The sequence below is a fragment of the Martes martes genome (genome assembly GCF_963455335.1).
Source record: "Martes martes genome assembly, chromosome: 1".
Classification (NCBI taxonomy): Eukaryota; Metazoa; Chordata; class Mammalia; order Carnivora; family Mustelidae; genus Martes; species Martes martes.
In genome coordinates this window covers 66,638,548-66,655,933 of record NC_137888.1, presented here as the reverse complement: position 1 = coordinate 66,655,933, position 17,386 = coordinate 66,638,548, and the positions used below count along the sequence as shown (strand labels likewise).

The following is a 17,386-nucleotide window of genomic DNA, read 5'->3' as shown; positions in this document are numbered from 1 at the left end:
CATTGGGTGTATCAGGAATCCATCTCTCAAATGGCAGCTCTTTCTCCAGTGCTAGTCTGGACTTGGCCTTGTGTCAGGCCATGGAGCTCTTCTGTTTGATTGTTGACTTCCTTATCCTTTTCACCTTATGAGGCTTCACAGAGGTCACCTATCTGTCACTTCTTCTTCAACTCCAGGCCATATCTGGTACTAGAGTATGCTAAAATTTGCCATTGAACATGGTGTTTCTTTTTTGAGAAAATCATGTGTGTGTGTGTGTGTGTGTGTGTGTGTGTGTGAGATTATTTATATATAATATATTAATATTAGAGTATAAGTTTGTAAAAACTATGTATTTTGAACAAGGATCTCCCTTGGCATTTTAATGACATAGCATCATGGTTTTTATTAATCATCAGTGCTCATGAATTATTTTCTATTACATTGTAATTTCCTTACTTACATAATCACAAAAGTACATAAAAAAAGGCACTATGTTTTAAACAATGTATATAACCTACATATTTCAGTATATGTCAAGTAGACTTGTACCTCCAACTGGTGTTCATGAATTCTGTGTCAAAATGTTGACCCCAAAGCCTCATAGAATCCTTCCAGGTTTTAAGAGACTTGAACCTTTTGTCAAATGATGCCATTTATATATATACCTGTCTTACTTCATGACAATAAAAATTTTCTATCATTGGTAATAGCTGTAGTCAGCTTGACAACCTTCTGTGGAAAGCAAAGATTTGATAGGATTTCTTAAATCTCTGTATTTGTGCATGATCTTGTTCATAAAAGTTTGAGTATTTGATCTTCAATTTATAGAACGTGTTTTTTTTTTTAATTTTTTTATTTGAGTATAGTTGACACATAATGATATATTAATTTCAGGTGTACAATGTAGTGATTTGACAAATTTAAACATTACACTGTGTTTACCAGGAGTATGGATACCATCTGTCCCCATACATTGCTATTACAGTATCATTGACTATATTCTTTATGCTGTGTCTTTTATTCCCATGACTTATTCATTACATAACTGGAAGCCCGTATCTCCAACTCTCTTTCACCCATTTTGCCCAACCCCCCAACCTTCCCTTCCCTCTAGCAACCATCAGTTATTCTCTATATTTATAAGTCTGATTCGGTGTTTATAGTAGCAATGTCCACAATGGCCAAACTATGGAAAGAACCTAGATGTCCATCAACAGGTAAATGGATAAAGAAGATGTAGTATATATATACAATGGAATACTATGCAGCCATCAAAAGAAATGAAATCTTGCCATTTGTGATGACGTGGATGAAACTAGAAGGTATCATGCTTAGTGAAATAAGTCAGTCGGAGAAAGACAATTATCATATGATCTCCCTGATTTGAGGAAGTTGAGAGGCAATGTGGTGGGTTTGGGGGTAGGAAAAGAATAAATGAAACAAGATGGGATCAGGAGGGAGGCAAACCATAAGAGACTCTTAATCTCAGAAAACAAACTGAAGGTTGTGGGGGGGTTATGGGCATTGGGGAAGGTATGTGCTATGGTGAGTGCTTTGAAGTGTGTAAACCTGGAGATTCATAGACCTGTACCCCTGGGGCTAATAATACATTATATGTTAATAAAAATATAAAAACTTATAAAAATAATAAAAAATATATCTGATTCTGCTTTTTTTATTTATTTGTGTTTTTGTTTTAGATTCTACATACGAAGTGAAATCATATGGTATTTGTCTTTCTTAGTCTGAATTATTTCACTTAGCATAATACCCTCTAAGTCTATGTTGTCTTACAGGGCAAGTTCTCATCTTTTTTTTTTTTTTTTTGTAAGCACTGTATTTTATTGTATATGTGTACCACATCTTCCTTATTCATTTGTCTATCTGTGGACACTTGGGTCATGGACCACATGTGTTAATGACATGTTTTATGTACTTTTTGCATTGACTAATACTTTCCATTTTTTATTCAACATACATAAAATTGAGCACGTTCTCTGTGGTAGGGGTTAGAGGGATGAAATTTTTCACTTAAATTTAACAAATATGTGCCATTTATTTCCAAGGTATTAGGGATCTAATTGCAAATAATATAACTGGTTTTTTACCTATATCTATAAAGTTGGAGATGCCTTATTTTAGAAAAAATGTTGAATCCAGATACCAAATCATGCCTGGCTCTTCACCAAGAAGTAAGATGCTTGTAGTGTTCAAATGGTCTTTATTTCTGTTTGAGTTAAAGCATTCAAAATGCAGCTTTAAAAAGATTTAGTTAATAACCATTTTACTTATTATATTAGATCTTTTTTAGGAAATCTTTGGTAAATTTTTCGTAGTGACAATTATCTTAATAGATGGAAAGCCTAGAAAGATCTTACACATACCTAAAAATGACCATCCAAATAATGCACATTTTAGAGATCCGGAAATGTTGCCAATCAAGGAGTTTTGTATTATTATCATTTTTTTAAAATTTATTTTTAAAAATTAACATATAATGTATTATTTGTTTCAGGGGTACAGGTCTGTGATTCATCAGTCTTACACGATTCATAATGCTCACCATAGCACATACCCTCTCCAATGCCCATCACCAAGCCACCCCATCCCTCACAGCCCTTCACTACAGCAATCAGTTAGTTTCCTGAGATTAAAAGTCTCTTATGGTTTATCTTCCTCTTTGGTTTCATCTTGTTTCATTTTTCCCTTCCTTCCCCTATGATCCTCTGTCTTATCTCTCAAATTCCACATATCAATGAGATCATATGATAATTGTCTTTCCCTGATTGACTTATATCGCTTAGCATAATACCCTTTAGTTCCATCCATATCATTGCAAATGGCAAGATTTCTTTTTTTAATGGCTGCGTAATATTCCATTGTATGTATATATCACATCTTCTTTATCCATTCATCTGTTGATGGACATCTAGGCTCTTTCCATAGTTTGGCTGTTGTGGACATTTCTGCTATAAACATTGGGGTGCATGTGCCCCTTCAGATCACTACATTTGTGTCTTTGGGGTAAATACCCAGTACTGTAATTTCTGGATCATAAAGTAGCTCTATTTTAAACTTTTTGAGGAACTACATACTGTTTTTCAGAGTGGCTGCACCAACTTGCATTCCCACCAACAGTGTAGGAGGGTTCCCCTTTCTCCACATCCTCACCAACATCTGTCATTTCTTGACTTGTTAATTTTAGCCATTCTGACTGGTGTGAGGTGGTATCTCATTGTGGTTTTGACTGTATTTCCCTGATGCCGAGTCATGTGTCTGTTGGCCATCTGGATGTCTTCTTTGTAGAAATGTCTGTTCATGTCCTCTGCCCATTTCTTGACTGGATTATTTGTTCTTTGGGTGTTGAGTTTGATAACTTCTTTATAGATTTTGGATACTAGCCCTTTATCTGACATGTCATTTGCAAATATCTTCTCCCATTCTGTCAGTTGTCTTTTGGTTTTATTGACTGTTTTCTTTGCTATGCAAAAGCTTTTGATCCTGATGAAGTCCCAATAGTTCATTTTTGCCCTTGCTTTCCTTGCCTTTGGTGATGTTTCTAGGAAGAAGTTGCTGTTGCTGAGGTCGAAGAGGTTGCTGCCTGTGTTCTCCTCAAGGATTTTGATGGATTCCTTTCTCACATTGAGGTCTTTCATCCATTTTGAGTCTATTTTTGTTTGTGGTGTAAGGAAATGGTCCAGTTTCATTCTTCTGCATGTGGCTGTCCAATTTTCCCAACACCGTTTGTTGAAGAGACTTGTCTTTTTTTCCCATTGAACATTCTTTCCTGCTTTGTCAAAGATTAGTTGACCATAGAGTCAAAGGTCCATTTATGGGCCCCCTATTCTGTTCCACTGATCTATGTGTCTGTTTTTGTGACTGTACCATACTGTCTTGATGATTTTGTAATAGAGCTTGAATACCAGAATTGTGATGCCACCAGCTTTGCTTTTCTTTTTCAACATTTCTCTGGCTATTTGGGGTCTTTTCTGGTTCCATATACATTTTAGAATTATTTGTCCAATTTATTTGAAAAACATTGATGGTATTTTGATAGGGTTTGCATTAAATGTGTAGATTGCTCTAGATAGCAGAGACATTTTCACAATATTTGTTTTTCCAATCCATGAGCATGGAACTTTTTCCATTTCTTTGTGATTTCCTCAATTTCTCTCATGAGTACTTTATAGTTTTCTGAGTACAGATTCTTTGACTCTTTGGTTGTATTTTTTGCTAGGTAACTTATGGTTTTAGGTGCAATTATAAATGGGATTGAATCCTTAATTTCTATTTCTTCTGTCTTGTTGTTGATGTATAGAAATGCAACTGATTTCTGTGATTTGATATTATGTCCTGACACTTTACTGAATTCCTGTATAAGTTCTAGCAGTTTTGGAGTGGAGTCTTTTGGGTTTTCCACATAAAGTATCATATCATCTGCAAAGAGTGAGTGTTTGACTTCTTTGCTGATTCATATGCCTTTTAGTTCTTTTTGTAGTCTGATTGCTTAGGCTAGGACTTCCAGTACTGTGCTGAATAGCAGTGGTGATAGTGGACATCCCTGCTGTGTTCCTGACCTTAGGGGAAAAGCTTTCAGTTTTTCCCCATTGAGAATGATACTTACCATGGGCTTTTCATATATGGCTTTTATGATATTGAGGTATGTTCCCTTTATCCCTACACTGAAGAGTTTTAATCAAGAATGGATGCTGTACTTTGTCAAATACTTTTTCTGCATCTACTGAGAGTATCATATGATCCTTGTTCTTATATTAATGTATTGTATCACATTGATTGATTTGCAGATGTTGAACCAAAATTGCAGCCCAGGAATAAATCCCACTTGGTCGTGGTGAATAATCTTTTAATGTACTGTTGGATCCCATTGGCTAGTATTTTGGTGAGAATTTTTGCATCCATGTTTATCAAGGATATTGGTCTGTAATTCTCCTTTTTGATGGAGGCTTTGTCTGCTTTTGGGATCAAAGTAATGCTGGACTCATGAAATGGGTTTGGAAGTTTTCCTTCCATTTCTATTTCTTGGAACTATTTCAGGAGACTAGGTATCAATTCTTCTTTAGATGTTTTGTAGAGTTCCCTTGGGAAGGCATCTGGCCCTGGGCTCTTGTTTGTTGGGAGATTTTTGATTATTGCTTCAATTTCCCTACTGGTTATGGATCTGTTCAGGGTTTTTTTTTTTTTTTTTTTTCTTCCTGGTTCACAGTTTTGGTAGTTTATAAGTCTCTAGGAATGCATCCATTTCTTCCAGATTGTCTAATTTGCTAGCATATAATTGCTCATAATATGTTCTTATAATTGTTTGTATTTCTTTGGTGTTGGTTTTGATCTCTCCTCTTTCATTCATGATGTTATTTATTTGGTTCCTTTCTCTTTTCTTTTGGATAAGTCTGGCCGGGGGTTCATTGATCTTATTAATTCTTTGAAGGAACCAGCTCCTAGTTTCATTGATCTGTTCTACTATTCTTTTGGTTTCTATTTCACTGATTTCTGCTCTGATCTTTATGATTTCTCTTCTCCTGCTGGGTTTAGGCTTTCTTTGCTGTGCTTTCTCCAGCTCCTTTAGGTGTCACATTAGGTTGTTCTTACTTCCTGAGAAAGGCTTGTATTGCTGTATACTTTCCTCTTAGGACTGCCTTTGCTGTGTCCCAAAGATTTCGAACAGTTGTGTTGTCATTTTCATTTTTTTCCATGAATTTTAAAAATTCTTCTTTAATTTCCTGGTTGACCCATTCATTCTTTAGTAGGATGCTCTTTAGCCTCCATGTATTTGGTTCTTTCCAACTTTCCTCTTGTGATTGAGTTCTAGTTTCAAAGCAGTGAGCTCCAAAAATATGCAGGGAATGATCCCAGGCTTTTGATACTGGTTGAGACCTGATTTGTGACCCAGGATGTGATCTATTCTGGAGGATGTTCCATGTGCACTAGAGAAGAATGTGTATTCTGTTGCTTTGGGATGGAATGTTCTGAATATATCTGTGAAATCCATCTGGTCCAGTGTGTCATTTAAGGCCTTTACTTCCTTGTTGATCTTTTGCTTAGATGACCTATCCATTTCAGTGAGGAGGGTGTTAAAGTCCCTTATTATTACTGTAATATTGTCAATGTGTTTCCTTGATTTTGTTATTAATTGGCTTATATAATTGGCTGCTCCCATAGATATTTAAAATTGCATAAAAGCAATTTAAAAGCATAGATATTTAAAATTGTTAGATCATTATATTGGATAGACCCTTAAAGTATGATATAGTGTCCTTCCTCATCTCTTATTATGGTCTTTGGTTTAAAATCTGTCTGATATAGTGATTGCCATCCCAGCTGTCTTTTGATGTCCCTTAGCATGGTAAATGGTTTTCCAGCCCCTCACTTTATATCTGGAGGTGTCGTTGGGTCTAAAGTGAGTCTCTGGCAGACAGCATAATGATGGGCCTTTTTTTTTTTTTTTTTTTAAATCCAATCTGATACCCTGTGTCTTTAGATTGGGGCATTTAGCCCATTTACATTCAGGGTAGCTCTCGAAAGATATGAATTTAGTGCCACTGTATTGTCTGTAAGGTGACTGTTACTGTGTATTGTTTCTTACTTTCTGGTCTATGTTCATTTCAGGATCTGTCTTTGCTTAGAGGACCCCTTTTAGTATTTTCTGTAGTGCTGGTTTGGTGTTTGCAAGTTCTTTTTTGTTTGTTTATTTGTTTTTCCTGGAAGTTTTGTCTCTCCTATTTTCAATGACAGCCTAGCTGTCTTGGCTGCATATTTTTCTCCTTTAGTGCTCTGAATATATCATGCCAGTACATTTTGTCCTTCCAGGTCACTGTGGATAGGTCTGCTGCCAATCTAATGTTTCCACTATTGTGGGTTACAGACTTCTTGACCTGTTTTCAGGATTTTCTTTTGTCTCTGACACTTAACATTAACATTAGTTAACATTAAAAATGTTAGTTAACGTTAGTTAATGTTAAAAAATGTTAAATGTTAACATTAAATGTTAATGTTAAAAAATAGGTGTTGACCTATTTTTATTGATTTTGAGAGGGGTTCTCTGTGCCACCTGGATTTTGATGCCTGTTTCCTTCCCCAAATTAGGGAAGTTCTCTGTTATAATTTGCTCTATATACCTTCTGCCCCTCTCTCTGTTTCTTCTTCTTCTGGGATCCCAATTATTCTAATACCGTTTTGTCTTATGGTATCACTAAGTCTCATATTTTCCCCTCACCATCAGGTAGTTGTTTATATCACTTTTTCTCAGCTTCTTTATTCTCCATCATTTGTTCTTCCATATCACTAATTCTCTCTTCTACCTCATTTATTCTAGCAGTTACGGCCTCCATATTTGATTGCACCTCATTAATCGCCTTTTGATTTTGACTTGGTTAGATTTTAGTTCTTTTATTTTTCTGAAAAGGATTCTCTAGTACCTCCTTTGCTTTTTTCAAGCCCATCTAGTATCTATATAATCATCATTATGGACTCTAGTTCTGATGTTATACTAATGTCCATATTGATTAGGTCCCTGGCAGTCAGTACTGTCTCTTGTACTTTTTTTTTAGGTGAATTTTTCTGTTTCATCATTTTGTCCAGAGAATAGATGAATGAGAGAACAAAATGCTAAAAGGGTAACAAGGACCCCAGAAAATATACACTAAACAAATCATTAGAGACCCAAAACTGGAGAGAAAATGAAGGAGAAAAAGAAAGAAGGAAAGAAATAATATTATTAGGCTAGTGCATAGAACAGAGCCACACACTACATTTTGAGTATATTTTGGTCTGCTAGAAGAAACTGCCTCCTAAAATTTTAAAGAAGAAAAATATATACAAAAATAATGGTAAATACAATGAAGGTATAGAATATGACTATAAAGATGAAAATTAAAAAAGATTTAAAAAAAGGAATTGATAAGAAGTTGGCTGAAAAAAGACAGAAGAAAAAAACAAAAAACAAAAAAAAAAAAAAGAGAGAATGTGATCAGGTGAGACAGTAGAACAAAGCCATTCACTAGATTTAGGGTATAATTTGGTCTCCTAGAAGAAACTGTATCCCAAAACTTTAAAGAAAGAAAAACATATATATACAAAAAATAAGGTTAAATCCAATGAAGGGATAGAATACGACTGTAAAAATGACAAAAAGGATTTTAGAAAAGGAATTAATTAGATGAAAAGATAATAAGATAAGCTGAAAATAAGGTAAGTTGAAAAAGGAAAGAAGAAAATAAAAAAATAGAAAAAGAAAAAATAAAGAAAATTAAAAACATTAATTTTGAAAGACTAAAGAATCATGGGGAAAAAAGTTTGAATTCTATGTGCTCTATTCCCCTAGTGCCAGAGTTTTGTGGTTCTCATTGATTGATTAACTTGGTCTTGGCTGGATATTCTTGCTGATCTTCTGGCAGATGGGCCTGTTGCAGTGGTTCTCAAATGTCTTTGCCTGAGGTGGATGGAATTGCACTGCTTTTGTCAAGGGCCAGGCTAAGTAATCTGCTTGGGTTCACTCTTGGTAGCTTTTGTTCCATGAATGTTTTCCATTCAGCTTTGGAAGGTGAGAATGAAAATGGCAGCCTTCCGGTCTCTGGCCCCAGAGAAGCTGAGAACTCAGGGCCCCACTCCCCAGTCAGCCCTCAGAGAAAAGCAGTCAATCACTTCTGTCTCCCTGGTCTCTGGCTGCCTTGGATTCACTTCTTTGCTTATCCTACTCTCCAGAAAGCTGTCGCTTTTCTCTTCATTGAACTGCTGCTATTCCTTTCTTCAATTTCCATTGAGTTTGTAGGTATTCAGTATGGTTTGGTAACTATCTATCTGAATTCCTGTGACCAGATAAAATTTAGGTCTCCTATTCCTCCACCATCTTGCTCCTCCCCAATCACTGTTTTTTTTTGTTTTGTTTTGTTTTTGTTTTTTTTAGCATTCAGTTTAATGGCTTTGTTTTGAGATTTTAAACTATTTCACTTTTGATTTGCTGTGTTAGCTCACCTCAGGAAACCCCTATTAGAGATTATGGCATTCCTGTTAAAGGTTGTGATGACATCCTGGTGGTTGGTCTGGCAGTATGCTGGGTGGAAGAGATGCTTATTATTTTTTCATTGAAGAAGGAACAAAAGCATCCTGGTAAGTAGTCACTATTGGCTTAATCACCATATAATTTTAATATAACCTCTATTAGGATAATGACCTGTTTGTTGAGACTATCTTCCTGATACTTAACTAGAATTTATTTTTAGGCTTAAAAATTTTGGGGGGTGGGATAGTGACTATTGTGTACATTAGTTCATTTATTAACTAGAATGTTTGTCTTAGGCACCACCTTTATCCCCCTTTACTTATCCCATGGACTACTGATACTATCTTTTCTTGAAGTCAGCGGAGACTTAGGGACTTCCTGGCCACCTTGAGGGTTTATTTTTGAAGACTGGATCATAGCAGTTTCTTTTCAGACTTTTTTCATGTTATTGACTGGGTCTGGGACTTATCTAGAGACAGAGATGAGTTGAACATCTACAGTAGTTGAATCGTACAGCCTTTATAGATGTCTGTGGAATTGAGACGATATGATCTGGAAATACCTTGTGATTTGATTACAATTGTTGCATTACCTAGCTGATAGATTGGTTTTAGACAGGAGCAAAATTAACAAGTAGACATTTTAAAGAATGCCATGAAGAATGGAATATTTTTCTGTTGTTTTGAGGGAAAATGTGTTATGTTAAATAGATACTTGAACTTCAATTTTTTTAAATCTAGCATTATATGTTCATACTAAATCTTTTAAAAATGGAGTTCATTTAAAATTCATAATACCTTTTATGTTTTTAACTCCTTATTCTGAGAAATGTAAATTTATTCCTAGAAATCTTGATATTTAAATATTTCACTTAATTAAATAGAGCATTATTAATTACAAAGCACAAGCTATAATTTTTAGAATATGAAGCACTTCATCTTTGTGGCCAATGAGACCTGAATAAGGTGATGCTGAATTATTGGTTCCATGGAGTTAGACCCTTAGGCTTTTCAGTCTTTTCATTAAAGATTGCTGCTTCAAATGAATGGGTGTAATATTTGCCTTAAGACTTTCTGTTTGTTTTCTAAAGAAATTAGTTCTAGTTTGGATCCACCTTCTCTGGATCCAAGCCTGACTGTGAAAGAGAGAATGTGGTACCTTCTATCCTGCTTTCAAGAGGAATCTGATAAAGAACGTTCTATTATTATCTATGACTTCATCCAGAGCTATAAGATACTTCTTCTGTCTTGTGGTATCTCCTTGACACAAAGTTATGAAGATCCTAAGGTTTCATGTCTTATTTAATTTTTACCATACTTAAAAAAAATTTTAATGCATTGCGTGAATTCTTAAATGACTTGGTATTTATATAACTCCAAAAATGAAGCTTAAGTTTTTTAGAGTAGTCACTCTTTTATCTAGTAATCTCATTCACCGAGAACAGAATGTGATGCACCAACTACCTCTGTGTAGATAAAAACAGATTCCACAAATTCGAAACACTAAAGTTCATACCTTTCCTCAGAGATGTAAAAATTTTTTTATTTTGGTTATGTTTGGTTTTCTTTCTCTCAGTAAATTAGAAATGAAATGAGAACTGTCAGATTTAAATATATGATAGGAGAATGTTTCAAATATCAATGAAGACAGAGGCAGAATATAGGAAAAAGTGTAAACCTAAGCTGTCAAAAAGAATGGTAGTTAGGGCCATTTGGCATAAGACAGATTACCTTACTAGCCCCTGAGAACTTTGCTATTATAATAGCAAAGCATGAAACACTTCTCATAATGATGATTCTGAGTTAAAGAAAGGGTAGTTTATGTTATTGTAACGTATATTTTACAGTATCATACATTTTCATAAGACATTTATTTATAATATTATAGCTTTCAAAGGGATATCATTTTTCCTCCTGTTGATACTGGATACATGAGCCATATGGACTATTAATTTTGAATTGATATATGATATTACTTGGTTGGTATTAGCAATATAATCAATAATAGGATAAATTTGATTTCTTAGTTTCTTTAGCTTTTTGGGGGAAAGATTTCCAAAGGCAGTATCAAATAAACTGAAGATATTGTCCTTTTCTGTAGTTCAGGCTAGGCTTGGTTTACATGTGATAAATTCTGTGTAGTTTTTAAATTGACCTTTCCTGGATATAAAAAGTTGTCACTTAATTTTAATGTTCCATACTACTCAACCTTAAAAAAAAATGAAATCTTGCCTTTGCAACAATGTGGATAGAACAAGAGGGTATAAATAAGTTAAATATAAATAAATAAGTTGATCAGAGAAAGAGTTATCATATGATCTCACATGTGGAATTCAAGAAAAAAAACAGGATCATAGAGAAAAAGAGGGAAAAGTAAAACAATACAAAATCAGAGAGGGAGACAAACCATCAGATACTCTTAATCATAGGAAACAAACTGAGAATTGCTGGGTGGGGAGGGTATGGGGTAAGCACTGGGTATTATATAACACTGATGAATCACTGAACTCTATCTCAGAAACTAATAATACAGTATATGTTAATTAGTTGAATTTAAACAGAAGAACTCAAAAAAATTTTGATGTTCCAGAGTCCAAAATGAGAATATATGTAATACAAGTTTCTCATTAAAACTACTATACCAAAAACTCAAAAACAACATCAACAACAAAAACTGTACCATCTCAGATTTATTATAGCACTTTTTGCTTAAACTACTTGAAACATTGCATGGTTGGTTTTGTCAGTCGTAACACTTTTGATGCAAAAAGATAAACTATTAATTTTTAAAAATCTCACTTTTATAAGAAACGTGTGCCAACTTTTACATCAAACTACCTTATTCAATAGTCTCTAAAATGTTTCTGATCACCAATTTCTAATGTGGTAGTGGGGAGGTCCCCACACCTCCAACAATTCCCTGGGTACCAGCTGATTATCCTACAATTCAACTCAATTCTGACACTGCCTATGCAGTTGTTATCTGTGCTTCTGATCCACCAACTATAAATCAAAGTTTCCTACCACTCCCTCCTTGGGTTCAATTAATTTGCTGAAGGAGCTCACAGAACTCATGAAACCAGTTTACTCCTTAGAATATATATATATATATATATATATATATATATATATATATATTTTTTTTTTTTTACAAAAGATATTAAAGGATATGAATCAATAGCCAGATGAAGAGATAAATAGGGAGAGATATGTAAGAAGGGGCATGAAGCTTCTATACCCTCTCCAAACAGACCACTCTCCTTGCATTTCCATTTATTTGCTGACCTGGAAGCTCTCCAAACCCTGCCTTTTGGGTTTTTATGGAGACTTCATACATAGGCATGATTGTTTAAATCATTGGCCATGGGTGCAGCCACCAGCCCCTCCCCCATTCCAGGAGGGTGGGACCGAAAGTTCCAACCCTCCAATTACAGGGATGGTTCTTCTAGCAACCATCCCTCATCCTTAGGTGACCTACAGACATTCCAAAAGTAACCTCATTAACATAACAAAAGACATCTTTTCTTTTCTTTTTTTTTGGGAGGGGGTCTCTCAGTTTAGCAAATTTCAAGGATTTTAGTTCTGTGCCAGAAATGAGAAGGAGAACCAAATACATATTTCTTATAAATCACAATGTCACAGTCCACCCCTGGTCTTCAAACACGATTGTTATAATGTGAGTATTATAGCAAAACAATAATAAAAGTTAAAAGAAGATGGCACATTACTAGAAACCCATTTCAGTTATTAAATATACAGTGCATCATCATTATATGAAAATGTATCTCATGTTTGTAGGCTTCCATTTGATTTTACCAGGTTCCAAAGGCAAGAGGGGTGTCAGCAATATATGGCTTCACCCTTTCAGGCATCTAACATAATTGAGCTAAGAGAGAATATCATCTCTTGCTTAGAGCTTCTTTTGGGGTGTTAATATTGGATTTTCTTCATTACATAATCCATTTATTCATTTCTTTACCCATAGCTACCATTTTTCCTTCTATGGTTTCCTTCTATGCTTCTATGCTTTTGTAAGGACCTATTTAGCCAGAGCGCTTCCATCCAGTTAAACAATAATTTTGTTGTTTAAAACTTAAACTGTCCCTGCCCCCCTTCCCCTAGGGGACTTACTTAAAAACAAGTCCAGAAAACCAGTCCCAGGTAACAAAGCCCAAATACAAGGGTGGGTCAGGCCAGGTGGAGACATCCGATCAGTGGTGGGGCACATACTGTCTCCCTAGTTACCAAGGAGTATGGGCCCTGCCCTTTGGGCACCTTTTGGGCACCAATTCTGACCAAGGTGATAGGCTGGTTCAAATATCTACTAGGGTAAATTGTAATTCAATTGGTCACTTATGTGTGACCTAACATGACTGTGCAGCTTTCTCTGTGTGTTACAATTTCATTGGCCACCTGTGCATGGCCAGGCCCAACCACATGGCCTTTGCCCTTAAAAGCTAGTCTGTGAAGCAGAGAGAGGTCGCCCTCTCTGTAAGAGGCATGGCCCTGGCCGGTCAGCTTGATTCTTGATGCTTGGCACGAAATAAAGCTTTGTTTGACTTTCGCTTTGTATCAGTCTCACTCCTTTAATCACGGACCCATTCTTGCGGGACCTAACACTTTGTGTTAGAATTCTGAAGGGCCTGATGGGGCAGGATGTGCCTTCACCCCATCTGGCATGATTCTGGTTTCTTGCTTAGGAATCATCATTTCCATCCCTTATACTTGTAGTCTTGGTCCTGTGACCCTGCATCAGCTAGGAGGAAAAAAGTTGAGGTGATATGGGGAAGAATGTATACCAACATCTTCCCCATCCTTACTTCCCCAGATTGAAACAGAGAAACACATCCAGTGGGGACACACCTTTAGCCCCATTCATGTTCATGTTGAATGGCAGTGCATACTCATGAAGACTTATATGCCAGTCCTTGCCGTCTTTATCTTCCTCTATTTTAGCTGTCCATTCCAATTCTCTATCAAACTAGCACTGAGGATATCTCTTTGCCCCTTGTTGAGCGTTATGGGCTACTAAGTGTGTTCTTTGGTCTGAAGAAATGATGGTCAGGCATCCAAACTGGTGCAATATCTTCTGTTCTGGTTCTTTTATAGCACTCAGAACTTTTGTATCTACACTCAGGGAAGCAAAGCATGGTCCAGAGTCAATGTCTGTTCCTATCTGGACCTATTTGTACCTCCCCAAGGCTACTAGCATTAGTATCACCTAACAGCTATATTCCTGGCCTTCCTTCTGGGGAATCTGCCAAATAACCATCTGCAGTCTCTGACTCTCTTGTTGACAGAATAGTTTGTTTTAGCTTTCTGTGCCTCAGAGGGTGCAAGAGGAATATGTCTAGATTCAGCCCATCTCTGCATTACTACAGCAAACCCTCTGCTCATTCCCCTCATTCATGGACCCTCATTGATGGGTCCAGGCAACCATTTCGAAGGGGCATGTAGGGACATCTGCTTGATAATTCTAGTCACCTTCCTAACCTGGAAGGGAATTCTTGTGAAAGGCATTAATGTGTTCTACTTTAATGCACCCTTTCAAATTTCTGTAGGAGCACCCATTTCACAGGCTAGGTCTCCACTGCTGTCCTGACTGACATTTTGGCCAGGCTATCAGGCATTATTCATGAGCCAGTGGAAGCATAGGGCCTTTGCACAGGTGTTCAATTCTTTCATCACTGCTAGGAAAATAGCATGCAATACAGCACACCAAGATGATCTCTTTCTATCTTCTTAGAATAGGATGATGACTTTCCAAAACAGGGTGTTGTCCATTCACTTTGGAACTGCCATCCACAAACCTAGCATCTTTTTGCCAGTCAAGAGCTGTTTATAGAGCACTGTCATTGACAATAGAATCCAGCAGCAGCTCCTCACACAATTCCAGTGTCAAGCCTAAGAAAAAAGAGGCTCCCTGCTCTTGAATATCTCTTCTTTGCCTTCTCCAGGCAGCATGATCCTGTATAAACTTTTTCCAATTTATTATGGAACTCTCCTGGGCACTGCCAACTCCATTAGAGCATTTCTCAGATATTACCTGTGTTGGGTAGGTATTTCAGGTTTCAAGGTCATGGTATATCCTTTAGTCATAAGAATAACTTCAATTAATAATATCAGATAGCAAGGTCATAAATACCCTTAAATGGAAATCCTCTTGTTTAAAGTCCCCATAGTCATTGTTGGGAGGTGTGCCCAAGCTCTTGCCATTAGCCCCAGTCTGCACATAGGGCTATTGCACAAAGAATCTGTTGCTACCAGCACTCAAGCTTCATTCCACACTGTGTGGGCTCAGGCAATCTTACTGGTTCACACTGAGCATTTAACATTGCTTGAAGGGTGGGACTTATATGCCTTGTGTTTTACAGTACTAATTATGGGACATGTTCCTCTGTTAAACATAATGTCCATCTCCAAAATGCAATCAGGTAAAGACCTAACCACTTCATCTAAAGCCTGTTCAAACATATCGGTTCTTCTACAGACTTTTTCCTTCATTCTGCCAACTCTTACATTTCTAACTATAACCTCCATTAGGGCTTCATCAATGTGTTTTGGCTTTATAAAACTAGGTAGGTAGAGGAAGTGTTCCCCAGGCAGACATAACACTATTACCATAAAATATTCAGGTAAAGGTGATATCAATTCTTTTTCTTTTTTTCAAAGATTTTATTTATTTGAGAGAGAAAGAGAGCGCATATGCTCCCCTGACGACAAGTGGGGAAGCAGAAGGAGAGGGAGAAGCAGACTCCCTGCTCAGCAGGGAGCCAGGGCTTGGTCCCAGGACCCTAGGATTATGACCTGAGCCAAAGGCAGATACTTAACTGACTAAGCTACCTAGGCACCCCAGGAGATACAACTTCTTTACATAATACCTGCTTAAACATTCCAGTTTACATAATCTTATCAACCATTAAATTTTTGCAATTCTCTTATTCTAACTGTAGCCCAAGTCGAGGCTTTACCAATGGGTTTTAGTACTAAGGTTCTTAGATCTCCCTTCAAGGAGTCCTAGGAACTTCTCTTTTCTACCCCCTGACAGCTTTACCTACTGTTGTCTAAAGACTTTGGGTCCCCAGGGAGGGGTTGAGCCAAGGGACCCCAGTCCTTTTATCAGTCTTTAACTTGATTAATCTGCCTAACCACTGATTGCTGGTCAGGTTTCTCATTGTAACTTAATGTCTTTAAGCTTTTAAAATTTCTCCAAATTATGGTAAATAGAGCAGTCTTGTTTGCCCCCTCCCTTTTTAAAAAAAATTATTTATTTGACAGAGACAGAGAGAGAGAGAGAGAGAGATCATTAGTAGGCAGAGCAGCAGGCAGAGAGAGGGGGAAGCAGGCTCTCTGCCAAGCAGGGAGCCCGATGCGGAGCTTGATCCCAGGACCTTGGGATCATGACCTGAGCTGAAGGCAGAGGCTTAACTCACTGAGCCACCCAGGTGCTCCTGTTTGGAGCCATTTAATGGGGGTTGCTTTGATCCACCCAACCTTTGGTGATGATTTATTAAAATCTTTTTTTAATCCATCAATACTAATTTTATTCATCACATTTCTTAATAACCATCTAAAAATTTCCATCCTGCTGGGGTGAGTCCTGAGACTCTTTCCTTTCTGTTTCCTTTTTCCCTTGCTCCTATCAATATTTGCTTCACATTCACCTGATTTCTTAACCTTTTAAAAATTTCCACCTTGTTGGGAAGTCTCTTGACCTCCCTGTGACTCTTCCCATTCTCTTATCAATAAACCTAATGTTTTTATTACCATCTATAAAGCCTATGAGAGAAAGTTGAGAAGGCAAATTTGATGAGGCTTTCCAAACTGTCCCTCAGGTTTTTTGTTTGTTTGTTTGTTTGTTTGTTTTGGTCCATCAGTTTTGCAACAGTAAAGTTATATGCGGTGCCTGTGTGAAAGGGGCTGTCTTAAACCACAGCATTTACTATGATCTGAGTAATGGTTAGATTTCAGCAGATAAATATCTCAGTTATCATAAAGCAGTCCCATATGGCTTGCATACGAAGAGTATCAGCTGCTTCGTCTGTGGCATTCCAGCTGGCATTTGTAAGAGAAGAGGGACTGTTCCCATAGGAATAAACTCCCATGTGTCTGGATCACATACACTCAACTTCGATTGTACCATACTGAGCTCTGGGTCCTACATCAACCTTCTGCTCTTTCATTCTGCAACATCCCAAACCAAACACTCCTAAATTACCCTTATAATCCACTTTAGTAAAGGTTTCACAAGAAGTTGATGATACTGATCCACAAAATGAAACGACCCTGCCATACTATACCTCCTGGTTTTGATAGTTTCTAGGCATTACACTCCTACATGATTACCTTACTGGTGACCAGAGGTCTTAGGGCTATTTCATGTTGCCCC

General features: G+C 36.8%; 1 pseudogene across 1 annotated transcript in view; it reads left to right on the top strand.

The window, feature by feature from the left end:
- Window positions 1-17,386, top strand: part of LOC308341014 (DNA polymerase theta-like) — a 116,612-nt pseudogene that overhangs the window by 58,454 nt on the left and 40,772 nt on the right. Inside the window, exons 14-17 of the transcript in view lie at window positions 8,531-8,610; window positions 8,701-8,774; window positions 8,966-9,105; window positions 10,089-10,285. The product of the transcript in view is annotated as a DNA polymerase theta-like (transcript). The remainder of the gene's footprint in view (window positions 1-8,530; window positions 8,611-8,700; window positions 8,775-8,965; window positions 9,106-10,088; window positions 10,286-17,386) is intronic.